This window comes from Pimephales promelas, chromosome 8 (assembly GCF_988280905.1).
Source record: "Pimephales promelas chromosome 8, fPimPro1.hap1.1, whole genome shotgun sequence".
Lineage (NCBI taxonomy): Eukaryota > Metazoa > Chordata > Actinopteri > Cypriniformes > Leuciscidae > Pimephales > Pimephales promelas.
The window spans coordinates 32,591,068-32,609,877 of NC_142776.1; the positions used below are offsets into that span (position 1 = coordinate 32,591,068).

Consider the following 18,810-nt stretch of genomic DNA (forward strand, 5'->3'; position numbering starts at 1 on the left):
TGAAAATAATCATTACATCTAACATCCTTTTCACTCTTAGTTTGGTGAAACATCCTGCTCTGCCAAATGAGTTGACAGCTACCACTTTGTACTTGCCATTCTGGCCCAACTCGCATAATGTACGTAGAGCAGACGCCATATGCATTTGTGATGTAGTAGGTGTTGTTGGAGTTGATGCAGTTGCCATTGAGGGACCATGTGTGCAGGTCATGTACAACTGATATCAATGAGGTGGACTGAGGACTTTCAGTGGACCAAAATGGAAGTAGGCCTCTCAAAAGTGATTGTAGTTGCCTGGAAAGCGTGTCTAGTGGCATTAGAAATAAGAAAAAAATTACAAAAAAAATTATTTTGCCATTGTTTGCTAATTTATCATGCTGTCTCTAACCTTTAAGAGTTTTTTTTTTTTTTTCAAAATAGATGAAAAATTGAGTGTACTAGTCCTTCCTACTGTACTGCGACCAGATCATTGAATCAATGATTCGTTCAGAGTTTTGTAAATTAGGTAAACTGAGTAATCGAAAAGATCTATAGTAACTTAAAATAATTAATTATTCATGAGACATTTACTGTACTAATATGCACTAAGGAGATTTTAGTAGTTATTGTATGGCTTCAGAAGACTTGGAAAAAAAAACATACATGCATCATATAATGGCACGTTTACTGTACTTTACATCCTTGTTTAATCTTGAAAGCCTCGGGCCACATTTATTGTAATTACATCAAAATGAGCAACGAGTACAAATCTTGAAAATTTCTACTTTTGTGTTACACAGAAAAAAGACAATCATTCAGGTTTGGAATGACATGAGAAATGATGACAATTTTCTTTTTTGGTTAAATCGTTCCTTTCAATCAACAAATTATGGTGATTTACTGTGATGATAAAAAAAATGATATGACAATTGAATGAAATGAGCACTAATTAGTTCGCTTCTGCAACCCACCTCTCAGTTCATTAATACCCCTCATTGGTGATTTAGATGGATCAGAAATATTGTTTTTGGCATAGACTCTGAGTGTTTTTTTCAACTGGATTGGACAGAGGCAGTGCAGTGTTGCAAAACAGACGGTCGGCTTTGTACTCCAAGCACGTGTGTTGGAATCAGGTTCATCTACCAAGTAATACAGTCGATTGTCTTTCTCCTGGTCTGGAGATGGAGCCCATGTGATGATGATTTTATCATAAACAACCTGTTCCAGCTCCACTGGGCCTGGAGGCTTTGGTTCATCTGTAGAGAAAGAAAGGAAGCTTTCATGCTGCAGGGCTTGGCAAACTTGTGAGGCAATGAAAGTAATAAATTGGCCCATGAGTAATCAGGTAAAAACTGCACGCCTGAGGACCTGGTAGCCAGCAGTGGTCCATATTGGGCACATGTTTCATTTAGTCATTTAAACAGCCTCACAGAAATAAACTAATTAAGATGACTTGGCTGAACACAAATTTACAGGGGCACTGCATTTATGGAATTTACAGGATTGCTTGTTGACATGAGGTCATTGCCCCCGCTTAGAGCTGCTCCTGGATGCAGCAAGGCTTACATATTAGTGTGATAAACTGGACAGCATAGTTACATTCACTGTGGCTATTCATTTTGGCTTGCTTTTTTGTTCTTTTTTGTTTTTGATCAATCTATAAATTACAGGAACGTCTGTCTGTTAATCGAATATCTCTCGAACTGTTAGTCCGATGGATTTCAAACTTGACAGGTGTCTTGTTACAGGCACGAGTAAGTGAGATGAGTTTTACATTGTTTGGATTAGAAATGAAAAATATATTGTTATATATCTGTAGAAGTAGCACACATTGAAGTTGTGGTTTGTTTCATACTAAAAATTTATTTTTCATCCATTTTGTTCGGTTTGCTGGGTAAAAATGACAGTGATGAGCACTGCGTTTTATCCAAAGTTCAACATTTTTCAGCTCTCGGCGGCCAGTAAAAAACGCCAGGCGTTCGGTGATCGAGCGTGAATAAAACGCTTGTTTTATTCATGGTGTTTAAAAAACGCAGCGCTCCCATTGAAAACAATTGAAAACATATGCCAGGCGCGTGGAAAAACGCTTTGGTGGACACATGGCCTAAGTCAGCTGCACTTTTCTTCTGATGTAAAAAAGTATTCTTTTTAAAAATGTAGCAATTCTTTTTGGAAAAAGTAGTGATTCTTTTTGGAAAAAGTAGTGATTCTTTTTATAAAAAGTAGTGATTCTTTTTGGGAAAAGTAGCGAATCTTTTCGGAAAAAGTAGCGTTTCTTTTGGAAAAAAGTAGCGATTCTTTTTGGAAAAGTAGCGATTCTTTTCGGATAAAATATCTATTCTTTTTGTAAAAGTAGTGATTCTTTTTATAAAAAGTAGTGATTTTTTTTCTAAAAAGTAGCGATTCTTTTTGGGAAAAGTAGCGAATCTTTTCAGAAAAAGTAGCGATTCTTTTGGAAAAAAGTAGCAATTCTTTTTGGAAAAGTAGCGATTCTTTTCGGATAAAGTATCTATTCTTTTTGTAAAAGTAGCGATTCTTTTCGGAAAAAGTAGCGATTCATTTCGGAAAGAGTAGCGATTCTTTTTGGAAAAAGTAGTGATTCTTTTCGGAAAAAGTAGCGATTCTTTTTGGAAAAAGTAGCGATTCTTTTTTTTTTAAAGTACCGATTCTTTTGAAAAAAGTGCCAATTCTTTTTGGAAAAGTAGCAATTCTTATACATTTATTACAGTGTTTTATACATTTATTACAGTGTAATTATACGTGTATTAATATGTAATTATACATTACAGTGTATCACTGTGCATGCATATATACAAGGAGGGTTGTTGATAAGGCACAATGATTTAAGTGGCTGTAAGGGATTTCTCCAATGGACCATTGCATATGACATACTTAAATCAGTCTCCCATACATTCTCAAACTACTTGTGAATATCTGAATATCTTGCAAAAAAAAAAAAAATGTTCAAATATATTGTATTGTACTTAACCAATGTCCATAAATATATTTTTTATCCTTTGCCCCCTATTTTCATATATCTTTTTTTATTTAAATCTAAATTGAACTTAGGACTGGTAGTTTGTTTAATAGCTTAGAGGTCTTTTTTTCTTGATCCTGTGGACATTTTTAGAGGTGTCTGACCCATTCGCTCGCTAATGCAGGAATGTTTTACCTTCTATTCCGAAAACTGACTTACCTGCCACTCTGACATCTATGTCAAGCTGGACTGCCCTCTAGAGTTCCTTGCCATAACACCTGAGTCTGAATACTTTGATGAAGGTATGACAAGTGTGGATGAGTCCTCAACATTGATGATGTTGACCCAGGGTTCATCATTTTTCAGCCATGTGATGTCAGGTTGTGGAGAGCTCTAAACATAAACAGCTCCTCAACATTGATGATGTTGACCCACAGGTTCATCATTTTTCAGCCATGTGATGTCAGGTTGTGGGGAGCTCTAAACATAAACACAGTTTGAAAGAAAATGATAGACTGAATATTGTGACCGATTATAGACATTAAGCTGAACTGACCCTTGCAGTAAGCCTTGCATCCCCTGGCTAACAGGCTAAAAGTGATAAAAAAAATATAATAGATAATATTTGTATGAGGGCTGGAATGAAGTTTGACATTGCAAATCATTCTATCAGCTGTTAAATTGATTAAATTATGTAGAAACTGCAAACATTTATCACATTTATTATTTTTTTATTGGAGCTAATGTACATATTTTTACTATTTTAAAATGAATGGCTCTCTGTTAGACATGTTAATTTGGGAATGAAGGCTGACACAGCATACACAATAAATCTAAGTACCTCGCTCATAATCGACTTTGATTTTGATATAATTAGTTTCTCTCACAACCATGAAGTCTACAGGATCTTTGAAGATCCTGTAGACCTCACTGCAGTCTTCGCCGGACTGAAAGTAAAGGGTTGGAAAGCAGATAGGAGGACGAAATGTTCAATTCAGCACATTTATAGTCTCTTTTAAGAAACTATTATGATCAGAACTTACTTTTTTTTGCGCAGACCACAGAGCTGTGTTCTCCGGCCCCAGAAATGGCTCATACTCAAACTCATACTCATACTCATACTCTGACCCCTCAGACACATGCTTCACTGTATACTTCAGAGCTGTGTGAAGTAATTACTTTAATTGTCAGAGTTACATCAAGTAAAGCCAGTGACTTGATAACCAACATGTTTGGAGATTCATAATTAGTCTACTGTTGGTGGAGTCAAGACGCACTATTGTACCAATGTGCTCATTAGGACACGTTTGAATCTGGCCCTTATCGTGTGGAGATTATTTTTAGGGGAAATTGTCAGTTTTTATAAAAATGGCATGCAGATGTTTCAAAGAGAGTCCTTTAGTTGTAGGTGAGACTGTGTTAATTCTGTTAGGAGAATGGGGATAAGACTTGATATCAGTGTAGCCTATTCCTGGAATAAATGATAAGTCTGTATACTGGATTTGTGAGGTGTAGACGTGATGAAATAATCAGAACAGGAATTAATTGAGCTTTAATTTAAATAAATATTTCATAAGCTTTTATTAGTAAAATATATTTCAGCTGACGAGACGTTGGTTTATGCAGTTTGGTTGCAGTTGTGATCAAGTCGCTGGATATGATGTGAGGAAATAGAAAGGATGTAAGCACTTGAAACTGATTAGAGGCTTCTATGAGAATGCATTAGAAATCCCTTTGGTAAAGTTAGGCTATTTAGACCCCGACCAGGGGCTATTATAGGATTTCAGTCAGGGGTCTGAGCCTTCTACCTAAAGATGAACTCTTGTGGCTCAGAGGAATATTTCTTTCTTTACGATTTTGCAAATTTGAAACTTGCTCCATTGACTTTTATTTTGAAAACACAAAATAAATGAAGAGTGTATCAATAAGAGTTTGATTTCATTTTCACTGCATGGTGAGTGTTCAGATGAGAGATGGAGTGCATGTCTGAAAGCTTTGTGCAATGGGCTCTCTGTGCCATAAATTTCCATACTGGATACTACTTAATGTAAAGTTGTTTTAAATGTAAAGTCTTTTTATTGTCTCTAATGAGGATTCAGAGGGAAATAACCTCAGATAGCTTACTGCAGCTGCTGTTTTCAGCAAATCTGAATAGAAATAATAATAATCACTGTTTTGTATGTAGGATTTCATGTCAGCAGTCACCAATGTACAAATGTAATGATGACAAGATGCAGCTTGGTGTGCTGAAGTGTTGGTTGGAAAATACTCTAGAAACACATGACAATTGCATATTTATGAGACCCAGAAGAATATGTAAACCATTAGAACAGTCCAACCTCACGATTCTAAACTCTGTAAAGTTTTTGTCATTTAAAAGTTATCCATGTCTTGGAAAACTTCTGAATGAAGTAGTTTTATTTTTAATCATAAACATTATTATATTACTTATATGGTGGTTTTATCAAAACTGAGGCCATTTAATCATAAAACTATTGTTTTCTAATTACATAGTTTAAAGGTACGGAAAAATCATTTCCATTTACTTTGGAATCTTCATCTGCCCACAAATTAATATCCTCTTTCTTGGATTCAAACCCTATAATTCTTGTTTAATTGTAACTTAAAGATAGATGGTAATTACAATCAAGGTTTCTGCTTCACTTGCTATACTGTACATTCAGTGGGTTTATTAGCTGGAAAGTTCACGGCATTTGTCACTTTACCTACAGTATGTCCACTCTTGATTTTTTTTCTTTTTCTTCAACAACTATATAAAGCTGAATTATAGGGTTTGGGAAGTTACAATTAACAATCTTGTGTAAGTGTAATTGAACCAAAAACCCTTTTATTTTGAAAGTGAAGCCCCAAAATGATATTGCATTGCTTGCTTCTTTCAGGTTTTGCAACACTTTCAAACTGATAGAGCAACGCTAAAACCATGTTTAGTTTTATCCAAAACAGATGAACATGAATCTGGCAACACTATTGTGTTGGTTGTTGTACAGTACGTATCGCAGGCAGTTCGGACATGAAATGTCTAAATGGCGCTAAAAGGTCATATAATAATAACGTATACATCCACCATTCAATCTTACAATAAATTAACCAATAGCAAATTTAAGATTAAAATGCATTTGTTGATTCAACCATGTGATTTTAGCTTGCTTCTACAAGTCAGTTCTGACTTTTGTTAAACAAGTAGGGCTATTGTTTAATAGTATTGTGCAAGGAACTGCACTGAAATCTTTATAATCGACAACCTGCCCATATAATCATAATTTGTGTGAATAAAATAAAAGTTGTTGGTGTTTTTCAGTCACTGGTGTTCATTTTATCTGAAAACCGCAGTGGATTGTATGTATTGGTATGTTTTGCAGAGTCACGCTTTTGATGAACCAGTGTTGGGAAAAAAGATACCTTGAATAGGTTCATTAACTGGGTTCAGAGTCACTCACTGGTTTGTATCTTTCTTGTGTTTTTCCAGCTGGTAGCCCAGTATTTTGGTTCCTTCATCTTTCTCAGGTGAAGTCCATGTTAGGTTGATACAATTTTTGAACGCTCTGACTACCATTGGAGGGGGAGGTTGACCAGGCAGAACTGCAACATAGAAGTTTTGATTACTTGCTTAAGAAGTAAAAACAGAGCATATAGTTCGAGGTCCAGTTTCATTTATGTAATTTTTAATTGGTTTATTTATAAAATGTTATTTATGTCCCTTAATGATCAGAGCTCATGCAGTCTCTCACTCAGAGTTCCAGCCATGATGCTTTCCGCCTCCAGAGGATCACTGATACCCAGCGAGTTCCCAGAGTAGATTCAGTATATATTCTTGCCATGGGAAACATTTCTGTCTCGAAAAGACAAGCAGTTGGGTGAACTATGCTATACCTTTTTCTACATGCTCTGCCCTACCTGCTGACGCTCAACAAAGTAGTTTGTCACTTCAGAGCCACCGGTGTCACTTGGTGGATTCCATTTAAGTTCAATGATAGAAGATGAGCTTTCAATCACTTCTACTGGCCCTTGTGGTGGACTTGGTGTGTCTGTAGAGTTATTTGAAATACTCAATGTGTCAGTTTAATGTGAATGTATGAGTCTGTATGTAAAAGGCGGAAGGGTTATAAATATTTATTTCAGAATATTTTCAATATAAAATACAGTTGAGTAGAAACATATCGACCACAATAAGCCTAGAGAAGGCCTCTGCGGTACCAAAAGGGTTTTTAAGATGGATCTTAATTTCCCCAGAGAATTCTTTTATCTGAAGACGGCTCTGGTTTAGTTCCTTTACTACTTTTATCCTGCCTCCATCAAAAAGCTCTGTGTCATCCTTAAACCAGTTGATCTCTGACGAGTCTTGATGTTGGAATGGCATTTTAAAGGAAGTAGTAGTGGGCAATTTTAACCACCACATTTTTGGAGAACTTGTGCAGGTCACCATGGACAAATTTAGGAAGTAAATCTGTAAAATAGTTTTTTTTTTTTTAACACTGATTCAACATAATTACTCTTAGATTTAATATATTAACATTATCCCCTGGTTTCACAAACAAGGCTTAAGTGTAGTCCCAGACTTAACTGTTTTAACCATTTTAACTGAAAGCAACTGGCTCAAAACAATGTTTTTTCTAAGGTATGTTTATAAAAGCTATACTTAAATGTCCTAATTGAACTAAGAACTAAGGGTTAATCCTAGCTTAATCTTAGCCTGGTCTGTGGAACCTGAGCTATGAGTCTGTTTTCTCAATATAATAAACATTTACTTATTGATGTTTATTCTAGTAATATACCATTGTGAAATGAAAAAAGAAATAGCTATACCTCCCGCTGTTGCCATGGCGTCAGTCTTGCACTCAATCACTTCAGCCCGATTCTGTCTTGAGGATAAATCTTTGCAGCTTTGTATTACTAACTCTTGTTTATCTTCAACTTAAGAGTACAACTAGCAAACAGACAGAATTAAATACAAAGAGCAATTACAAAAGACATTTGAACACAAATCGATAATTTATAGTATCATTAATTCACCTTCTCCCTATCCCCGTTGGCTTTGTTGGTGCTCAGGTTACAAAAAAGTTCTGCTGGTTCACATCTGACAATACATTTGACTCATCTCCACTGGTGAAGTGAGTTATATCATCTTTATATCATCAGTAATTATAGAATGCTTTTATGGCTTATTATTGTTTTGTTATTGATTTGAATTATTGAATGTTATTCAGTGCCTTTTCCGCAGCTCATGTTTGCTCACAAACAAATAGGGATCTTGAGCTTAGAATTGGGAGGAGAAATGCAATATTATGAGGGTGGAAGAGAAATGCAATATTATGAAGGTGGAAGAATGCAAGTTTATCAATGATGTTAATGTGGGTTTGAGATGTTTATCTTGTATCAACAGTAGTTATGGTGTTCATTAACAAAGCATGCTGTAAATGGTTGTAAAGTTTATACATAATTATCCAATAACCAGGGAAAAAAAACATGGACTACACAAGCTCTGTCTATAAGAAAAAAACAAACAAGACAACATGAAAAATATGAAAGATTGCAGGTTTACTTACCCGAATTAAATGGAAACGTATTAATACAGTTGGATAGATCAATTATATTTGAGTTATAAATCACTTGCCTAAACTGCCTAAATTACATCCCTTCCCCAGTAAGGCCCATTAATCTTGTCAGTTGAATGTGTAGTGAATAATTGCTTCAAACTGTTGGCATCAGTCTGATCATGTGCTGATCATTCATACAGTGCCACACTGTGGCTAGTGTGAATAAAGCACTGAAATAATGTCAGAGCCACACTTGCTTATATTAATTGAAGGAACCATTCTGCTCAAAAGGAGTGGGCCGAAGCAAAAGAGCTTATAAGCGCCCATCCCCAAAAATTAATACGAAAAAAATTATCATTTCACAATAGTCCAAAGGAACATAGTGCAAAAGCAACAAAACAACAACAAGGAAACAACAGCAAACAAACAAAACATGAATAATATACACTTGCGGTATCTGAGAAACACCCCTAGTGACAAATCATTTCTTCTTCTCTATACTTTTCAAAAATCTTTTGTTTGTATTTATATTAGAAAAGATTGATGTTTGCATCTCCAATTTATTCCACAATTGAACCCCATTAACTATAGGGCTAAACTTTTCAAAGTTGTTCTACTATGTTTCTGCATCCTAAATTTTAATTCATCACCTAATTCATAATTCGTAATCTAACCAGTACGTTCTTGAAACCTTATTTGTATTTGGCTTAGTAAGAATTTGTGCCTTGCTTTGTATAGCATCTGTACTGATTGGAACTCAACAATGTCATAAAACTTAATTTTTTTTTAATTTTAAAAATAATTTCTGGGAGTTTGTGTGGTCCAAAAGTTAATGTTAATGAGGACAATAATGACTTTTGTTGTTGAACAATTATAATTTCTCAAGCATTAAGTACACAGGACAATTTGTTTAGTATATTTTAGCATGTATTAGTATAGTATGTTAGTATAATATTAAGGACAATTTCTCACCTGAAAATCCTGACAGTCAGAGATAAGTTAATAATCAGAGATTTAAGAGTTTATGCACACCTTGATGTCAATTTTGGACACTTATGTCACACCTAAAAAAAAGTATGAATGTCGGTAGTATGAATATCAATTCAAATGGGGTGTCTTTGTGGCAAAAGATACAATTTCCCATATTGAAATGACTTGTGTGGTTCTCCTTTCCCTGTGTCTTTTCCACTAGTGTCTGGTACATTCCTTGCCAGTCTAGTGTCGTCAGAGTCTTCTCTCTTGACCTCTTTCTCTGCATTAGAATCATCTCTAGAATAAGATGGCGAAGCACCGCTGTCCACCGCACCTGCTGCTTCTCTCTCAGTCAGCACTGACTGTTTTGACAGCCACAATTCTTTCATTTCTTTCCTTCTTTAGCTGTTCTGCAGCAATCTTTGCCAAGTCATCTCCTGCCCCTTCGCCTTGGGCTGTTTTTCAGGGTTTCTTTTTGACCTTAGGATCTAGATTATTATCAACTGGGTCGTGACATTAGACAAATGACGAATAGGACATAGCACAACAAAACAACACAAGAAAGCATACAAGAATATAAAATAAGATATATTGTGCACAATATAAGTCTTTTCAGAGTCATTGCTGTAATGTGGACTGTAACAGTGTTTGGGAAACTAATTTACAAGCTACATTTAATTTACTGTAGTTCTGTTAACCTTTTAAAGAAGTAGCTTACAATTTTTTTCTACAATTTTTTAGATGCCACGCCCCCCAAACGTCATCATAAGACTCCCATCCTAAAAGGTTAATATATTATGCTATATTTTGCTTTATAAAGACTCATTGTGAAAAATGAATATTATAAATGTATAAAATATAAGTATTATGTTACGCTCTTGCATTTTCTACTCAATATAACACTGTACTATTAGATTTGTATTGATTTATTTTTTTATTTAATAATGTATTTTAATTAAATTATTGATTTATTTATTATTTAAGTGTTATTTAATTTCGTATTTCTTACATTTTCTTACATATCTTACATTTTTTGCACTTTGTTTCTATAAACTTGTCCACAGATGCTAGCCTTTTGTGGGCCCTTGGTTCCCCAGACCACAGTTTGAAAAACCTGTTTTAAGGTACAATATGGATATAATCATCTAATTACATACATTATTTTAAAAAATAGGATTCATATATCTGGAACAGAAATAATAATCTTTGCTATAGAAATAATGAATCTCATATTAACACCAAGTTCTAAAACACCCAAATTTTAAACTCATTAAAAAACAAAAAAGTGAAAAAGTATCAGTAAATATATCCAAATATTTATGTTTCTAAAAAAAACGAAATTAAATTATATGCTTTTGTAACACAAATGAGTGATGACGCATATGAATCAACTGATTGACTAAAATGAATTAGTTAATAGTTTGTGTGGTTTGTGTCCTCTCTTAACTGGTTGTAAGTACAATATGACATAAAACCTTCATGTTTGGAACATAGTTCACTGGATATGTTATACAAGTGTTTCACAACCGGTGGGTCGCATAGTGTGTAGACAAAGAAACAACAACGAAAAACTTGATTCTAAATGGTTTTCTAATGGGAGACTTATTTTAACTTATTCTAACTTGACCAGAAAGTCCACCATTGGAACTATGAGAAAGTACTTTTGGAAATTTAGTGATCTCTTAATTGTTCTGCATCATAAAAACGGTGGTTGAATGTAACTGTGGAGAACACATTGATGTCCTCTATGTCCAACTGGTAAAGGCTAGCTTCATCTGGGACAAGTTCCCTATTGTGAAGATGTATTTCTTGCTAGTTTCTAGTTCCTAGTAGTTCTTGCACAGTTCAGACTGTGTTTCATTTCTATATCGAGATCATGAGAAAATGGAATCATCTCACCATCCTGAGGGAGAAAACAATCTTGCGGAAATCTTGTGGAGATATGAGCTCAGATGTGTTATAATAACCATTCAATTGACCAGATGAAAATCCTACTGCTGGGATCCAGAAGGTTAAGATCAAAAAGTTGACAAAAAGTTTGCAAAAAGAAGCAGTTCCATCAAGATTCACATCAATGTGTTTGAGGTTGGAAATGCTTTTGATGAACTGTGAGTAGAAATATCCTTACAACATAATTTTGCATAAAAATGTATATGCCCCCCCAAAATTGAAAGTGCACGTCTGCTTGCTCTTGTTCTCTCTCCCTTTTCATCTCATTCAGTTTCTTCAACATCCAGCGGAAGTCAGTCACCCCATATTCTGCACAGATGTGCTCATAATCTTTCTTATCGGAGCTCAGCAAATTCTCCCAGAACTTTGGGTCAATTTCACCATCTTTCCTTACTTCGGTTTTCGTGCAAACCTTACTGCAGGGTTAAAATGTATTTCACAGTTGATTAAAGGAAAGGTAGCTATAGGATATGGGATATATTTTAGGAAAGGGTTCAGAAGGATATCAAACTTTTAAACCTAATTATTACTATATATATTTTCGACCACTAAACTTTATTAAAGCTTTGGGGGACCATGTCTACCTACCTCTCCAAAGCAGTTCATATGTTAGAGAGATGCCGTATTGGCATCCCGTATTGGTAATGCACTAGTCACTGAAATCGCCTAAAATAACTTTCTCTATAATAATGCGATAAGATTTACAACAACTGTTCCCTTTCAGGGCAGCCTTCCTTGAGCTCTTTTGGATCAGTTGCAGCTGAAAAATGCATGAGCTAAAAAAAAAATCAAATCACTGATTTATGTTATTTAAGTAAGTTTCTTTTGATTTATGTAAGTTTCTTACAGTACACAAGGCATCACACATATTATTAATGCAGACTGGACTCCTGGTTTGCTTTGTCTTTCTTGAAACCCGTTAAACCGTAATTTACACACACACACATTACAAATGTTTGGGGTGATGAATTGCTGTGTTGAGAATGGAAAGTTCCTAATTTTCAAACCTAAAATGATGTTCAGAATAACAGTGACCATAACCTTTCCAAATTCCTTAGTAGCAAAACATTTATAGGTGTCTGCTTGGTCTGGAGAAATATTTGGCATCTAGAAATATTTGGCATCTAGAAAAAGAACATGGAGTAGATTTTAAGGAATGCACATTCTGGAATATACGTTTACCTTGTGTGATTAAACGAAAATTCAACTTACCCCAATAGAATTTAGGTCAAATTTAGTTTGATATTTTCTTGGATCATATCCAAGAAAAGGGTCATCACCATTGTTTCTTGCCCATGTTACAGTAGGGGTGGGATCACTTGCTACAATGGCTTTGAAAATATCCAATTTACCTGCAAGTTTACAAAAATATATTTTTTGCTGAAAATGTATATGGTAGATATTGGTATATGCAAATAATTTGATTAATAAGTTGAAATTGTTTTATATTAATAAAAAATAAATTTAGCGTGTGTGTGTGTTTAAAAACAGTTGGAAGCGAGGAAAAGAGCATACAGTACCTTCTTGCATGGTGAGAGCAATAGGTTTGTGGATAAAATCTGGATGGCTTTTTCCCTCAGGGAGTTCTTCTATGAACTGTGCGATCATGACTCCCGGGACTTTAGATTTCATACATATACATATATACACTGAACAAAATTATAAAGGCAACACTTTTGTTTTTGCCCCCATTTTTCATGAGCTGAACTCATGATACTTCGAAAAAGTCTTAGATCTTTGAGTTCAGCTCATGAAAAAATGGGGGCAAAAACAAAAGTGTTACGTTTATTTTTAGAATTTAAATAATATTTATGTATCAATCGAAGATGGTTTTATTAAAATGAAAAAAGAGGAAAAGAATTAAAACATTTAAGCTTTACATTTCCCTATTGCAGTCTGATCAGATAGTTTTGATTTTTTCCTCATTTTGATGATGATATTTACATTGGATTAGGATTTAAAGGAACACTCCGACTTTTTGGGACTTTAGCCTATTCACCTTACCCCCCAGAGTTAGATAAGTCCATACATACCTTTTTCATCTCCGTGCGTGCTATAAGTCTGTTTGACGCACCCACCGCTAGCCTAGCTTAGCACAAAGACTGGATGTGACTGGTTGCAGCTTTCATACTAATCCAAATGAGTGACAAAATAACGCAAACGTTTTCCTATTTACATGTTGTGGTTTGTATAGTCACAGAGTGTGCAAATATCAAGGCCATATGAGACACAGACATCTTTTGACCGTATAAATACTATATTTTCTGAAGGGGAAGCACTGCTACTTGGGCAGAGTGATAACAATCACCTGAGACGCACCGTGACGAGGAGCAGAGAGTTCGCTTCGCTCAGCGTTGGAATAAAGAGTCAGCAATTACTAACGTTAGATAGAAAAGCATAGTTTATCATGGGTGTTTGCTTTATTGTATGAGCTGTGACAATAAACAGGGGAGACCAGGTAATACAGTACCATGTTTCATTGATTTCCAACCAAAAACGCACCCAGATTTATAAATATCACATGAATAAATAATTATTATTACAGGAATCAATATATTTTAAATGCAATTTATTAGCTGAACCAAATGTAGGCTATTTAGCCTATATAATATACAGTATTGCATTACTATAGGATAGAATAAGGGGAAAGTAATAGCACAAATTGTTTTTGCACAATGAACTCACAGCCTATCGTACCCTTTTGCACGCTCAAGTTCGTTATTTCCATGGTTATTTCAAATTTAGGCTACTAGGCGTGCCATGCGCAGGGTGCAAGTTCAACGCGGTGAACGCGCTCGTTTATTTTCCCCAAGCGCGTCCGCACCGCATCAAGATAAAAACATATTCATACCCTAATCATATAATAGTGTCACTAACGTTACATTAGATCTGGCTAAAGGCACTGTTACAGTAGGTCATCTAAAAACATAACGGAACACTTACCTCAGCCGCAGGTGATCCACTTGTCCTGTCTGTGCTATCGATGGGATGGCCGTATCCTTCAGCACATTATGGTCCGTGTGGCAAATTCCATTTTTTCAAAATAGTCGTCCTCATTGAAATGTACCGAGCAAACATAATGTCCCTTGATAATCTTAGGTGTGTTTGGATCAATATCCAGAGTAAGTTAGCCATTTCTTCATCCAGTCAGCATATTTAGTTGGAATTCTGTGAAACATGGTTACCTCCCCTGTTTACAGTCGCAGCTATTTACAATAGAGCGAAAACCCATGACTCTAAACTACGCTTTTACTATTTATAAATTGCTGACTCTATTACCCAAACACCGAGCGAACTCTCCGCTCCTCACCACGGCGTGTCTCCGGTGATGCGGTTATTACGCCGTCAAAGTAGCAGTGCTTCGCCTTCAGAGAATAGTTCCCAGGTTTTATACGGTTAAAAGATGTCTGTGTCTCATTTGACTTTGTTATTTGTACATTATGTGACTATACAAATCACAACATGTAAATAGGAAAACGTTTGCGTTATTTTGCCACTCATTTGGATTAGTATGAAAGCTGCAACCAGTCACATCCAGTCTTTGTGCTAAGCTAGGCTAGCGGTGGGTGCGTCAAACAGACTTATAGCACGCACGGAGATGAAAAAGGTATGTATGGACTTATCTAACTCTGGGGGGTAAGGTGAATAGGCTAAAGTCCCAAAAAGTCGGAGTGTTCCTTTAATGCAGTTGTGTCTGCAAACAGAAATAATAAAGCTAAATGGTTTATTTACAGAAACAATTACAATCTATTTGAAAATTGGCTCTGGAAATATGATTCTTTTGATCGTTTGAATAATTGATGCAAGGTTAGATAATGTGTTAACAAGGAGGCAGGAACCGCCAACATTCAAAGACTTTAATAAATGTAAAATAAATACAAAACGAAAGTAATGGCAGCAGTCCCTCACGGACGAACAGAAACAAACCATCAAATAAAATCCAGACCTGGCCTTTCTCATCCTTCACTGTCGTCGCTCTTCCGTGAGGGATACGAGACTGGTGCAATAATGCCGCTCATTGTCACTCACGCCACCGGCCTCGCGCCATTCTCTCACGGCCCTCGGCCTTGTCCTGCTCGTCACAATTATCTAATGGATGATGGTAACTTAACATGGAAAATGAGAAATGAGTCTTTTTATGTACATTCTGGTTTTATAGCGACAACATGTTTGTAAATAACCTGTAGGTTTGATCACCAGGTTAATGCAAATTTTCAGGTAATTTATCAAACTAGAGCCGTGAACAATTTGTACTTTTGTTTATTTACCAAGAAAATAAATCATTTTTGTTGACAGATGATAAATTGTTTTTAAATTTGCATTTCCAAATAACCACTATGTAGCGGCCATTTATTGGATAGGGATCTGCCTGGTGACAAGGAAAAAAAAAATTGGTCTCTACACTGAAAGTATGACCTATAATTTTTAAAATCGTGTCACTGTCACACCAGAAATTGCTTTGCGGGACAATAGCGAGGCTTCACAGAAGAAATTGTTGTGGCGGAGTCAACATAAAGATTGATAGAAGGTTTTTTTCCCCTTTTTTTGGAAGCCTTCAGTTCACAGAATAAGACCATTTGTGGTCACAGGAAATATTATTATAAAATTTGTCATCTTGCATTCAGGCCTCAAGGAGATTAATGTTTTTATCTCCTTTTTGAAACCACAATATGGTTTGACTAATTTGATAAACATCAGTTCATCTAACCCTGTTTTTTTCAGACTAGACCTTTTTTTCATTTGTAAAAAATAATGTCTATAACCAAAAATACCCCCCACAAAAAACAAACAAAAAAAATCCTTCAACAGATTCTTTTGGTTTACCTGTTTACACACTAATTTATACTGTATAATATTTAAAATAATTTTGAATGATATAAATACAGTTTGAGTAGTTCAAGCCTTAATTTTTCTGATCTGAAGTCCTTGTGAAATCTATTAATGCTAAGTGCTGTTAGCATTTTAAGTAATTTTATGTCTTTCAAACTTGTCCATGTTCATTAAGCCATTCAGACCCTGTGTCTATTACAATGGACTTCAAATGTCAGCCCCCTTTTTTAACTTCTGGAGCATTTCACCTAGTTTAAAGCCTGCAGTCCATGAGATTGGACGTTTGTCATCCAATCAAATGCCAGTAAAGCTCTGCATGTAGTAATAATTATATAAAAAAAACTCTACATTGAAGAGAAGCATTGCAGCACTTCACTCCAAACACAGAAGCAAGCAACATTTTCTAAGGTGTGTTTACATTTTGTATATATTTTTTGACAGTATTTCATAGTTTTTAAAAAAGAAAGATTGAACTTATTAATTAAAGTTAAAAATCGACTGTAGAATTGCATGTTTTAAATCAGGATTTTTTTTAAATGTGTCTGTCCATTAGAATGGACACTAGGTTTGAAAGCCTGTTACTGAAGTCACATTTTTAGTGATGCTGATTGAAATTTCTTTTATAAAAATATATATATCACAGATACATTTTTGAAACTTTTTTATGTGCAGAATATACAGTTCTGAAATGCTTGAACATCCAGAGTTTCAAGAAGATCAGAGCAACTCAAAATTTCTACCCGAAAAAAACGACAGTGGTACCCCTTGCGTTTTTTTTTTTTTTTTTTTTTTTTTGAGAAAAAAATAAGTTTCTCCAATCTTCTTGAAACTCTGGATTCTGAGAGAGGGCCATGGGACTTAGATCTGAGTACAAAAATAGAGGCTCTAGACCCTTCCAGAGCTGAGATATTGAGATATTTATAATGGCATAACGACAGTGGTAGTCCTTTCATTTTTTTTTTTGTGTGCGAAAAAATAAGTTTCTCCAATCTTTTTGCACTCTGGATTCTGAGAGAGGCTCTAGACCCTTCCAGAGCTGAGATATTGAGATATTTATAATGGCATAAATGTTACGTGGGATCTCAATATCTCAGCTCTGGAAGGGTCTAGAGCCTCCATTTTTGCGCTCAGGTCTAAGTCCAATGGCCCTCTATCAGAATCCAGAGTTTCAAGAAGATTGGAGAAACTTTTTTTTTTCGCACAAAAAAAAAAAACAAAACGAAAGGGGTACCACTGTCGTTTTTTTATTTTTTCGGGTCGAAATATGGCATTATAAATATCTCAATATCTCAGCTCTGGAAGGGTCTAGAGCAGTGTTTCCCAACCCTGTTCCTGGCGGCACACCAACACTGCGTGTTTTCTTTGTCTCCCTTATCAAACACACCTGACTCAACCCATCAGCTCATAATCAGGTGGGTTAATGAGCTGATGGGTTGAATCGGGTGTGTTTGATTAGGGAGACAAAGAAAACACGCAGTGTTGGTGTGCCGCCAGGAACAGGGTTGGGAAACACTGGTCTAGAGCCTCCAATTTTGCACTCGGGTTTAAGTCTCATGGCCCTCTATCAGAATCCAGAGTTTTAAGAAGATTGGAGAAACTTAATTTTTCACCCGAAAAAAAAAAAAAAAACCAAAGGGGTACCACTGTCGTTTTTTTTTCGGGTTGAATTTTTGAGTTTCGATATCTCAGCTCTGGAAGGGGCTAGAGCCTCCATTTTTGCACTCAGGTCTAAGTCTCATTGCCCTCTACCAGAATCCAGAGTTTTGGGAAGATTGGAGAAACTTAATTTTTCACCCGAAAAAAAAAAAACGTAAGGGGTACCACTGTCGTTTTTTTTTTTTGGGCCGAATTTTTGAGTTTCGATATCTCAGCTCTGGAAGGGGCTAGAGCCTCCATTTTTGCACTCAGGTCTAAGTCTCATGGCCCTCTATCAGAATCCAGAGTTTTGAGAAGATTGGGGAAACTTAATTTTTCGCCCGAAAAAAAAAAACGTAAGGGGTACCACTGTCGTTTTTTTTCGGGCCGAATTTTTGAGTTTCGATATCTCAGCTCTGGAAACTTAATTTTTCGCCCGAAAAAAAAACAAAACGTAAGGGCTACCACTGTCGTTTTTTTTTCGGGCCGAATTTTTGAGTTTAGATATCTCAGCTCTGGAAGGGGCTAGAGCCTCCATTTTTGCACTCAGGTCTAAGTCTCTTGGCCCTCTACCAGAATCCAGAGTTTTGGGAAGATTGGAGAAACTTAATTTTTCGCCCGAAAAAAAAAACGTAAGGGGTACCACTGTTGTTTTTTTTTTTCGGGCCGAATTTTTGAGTTTCGATATCTCAGCTCTGGAAGGGGCTAGAGCCTCCATTTTTGCACTCAGGTCTAAGTCTCATGGCCCTCTATCAGAATCCAGAGTTTTGGGAAGATAAGAGAAACTTAATTTTTCGCCCGAAAAAAAAAAAACGTAAGAGGTACCACTGTCGTTTTCTTTTCGGGCCGAATTTTTGAGTTTCGATATCTCAGCTCTGGAAGGGGATAGAGCCTCCATTTTTGCACTCAGGT

At 35.7% G+C, this 18,810-nt stretch overlaps 2 pseudogenes; both read right to left on the reverse strand.

Annotated features, from left to right (window-relative positions):
• Positions 1-924: 924 nt before the first annotated feature.
• On the reverse strand, positions 925-9,778 carry LOC148978122 (immunoglobulin-like and fibronectin type III domain-containing protein 1; annotated as a pseudogene).
• Positions 9,779-11,095: 1,317 nt separating this feature from the next.
• LOC148978123 (immunoglobulin-like and fibronectin type III domain-containing protein 1) lies at positions 11,096-13,041 on the reverse strand (annotated as a pseudogene).
• Positions 13,042-18,810: the final 5,769 nt, after the last annotated feature.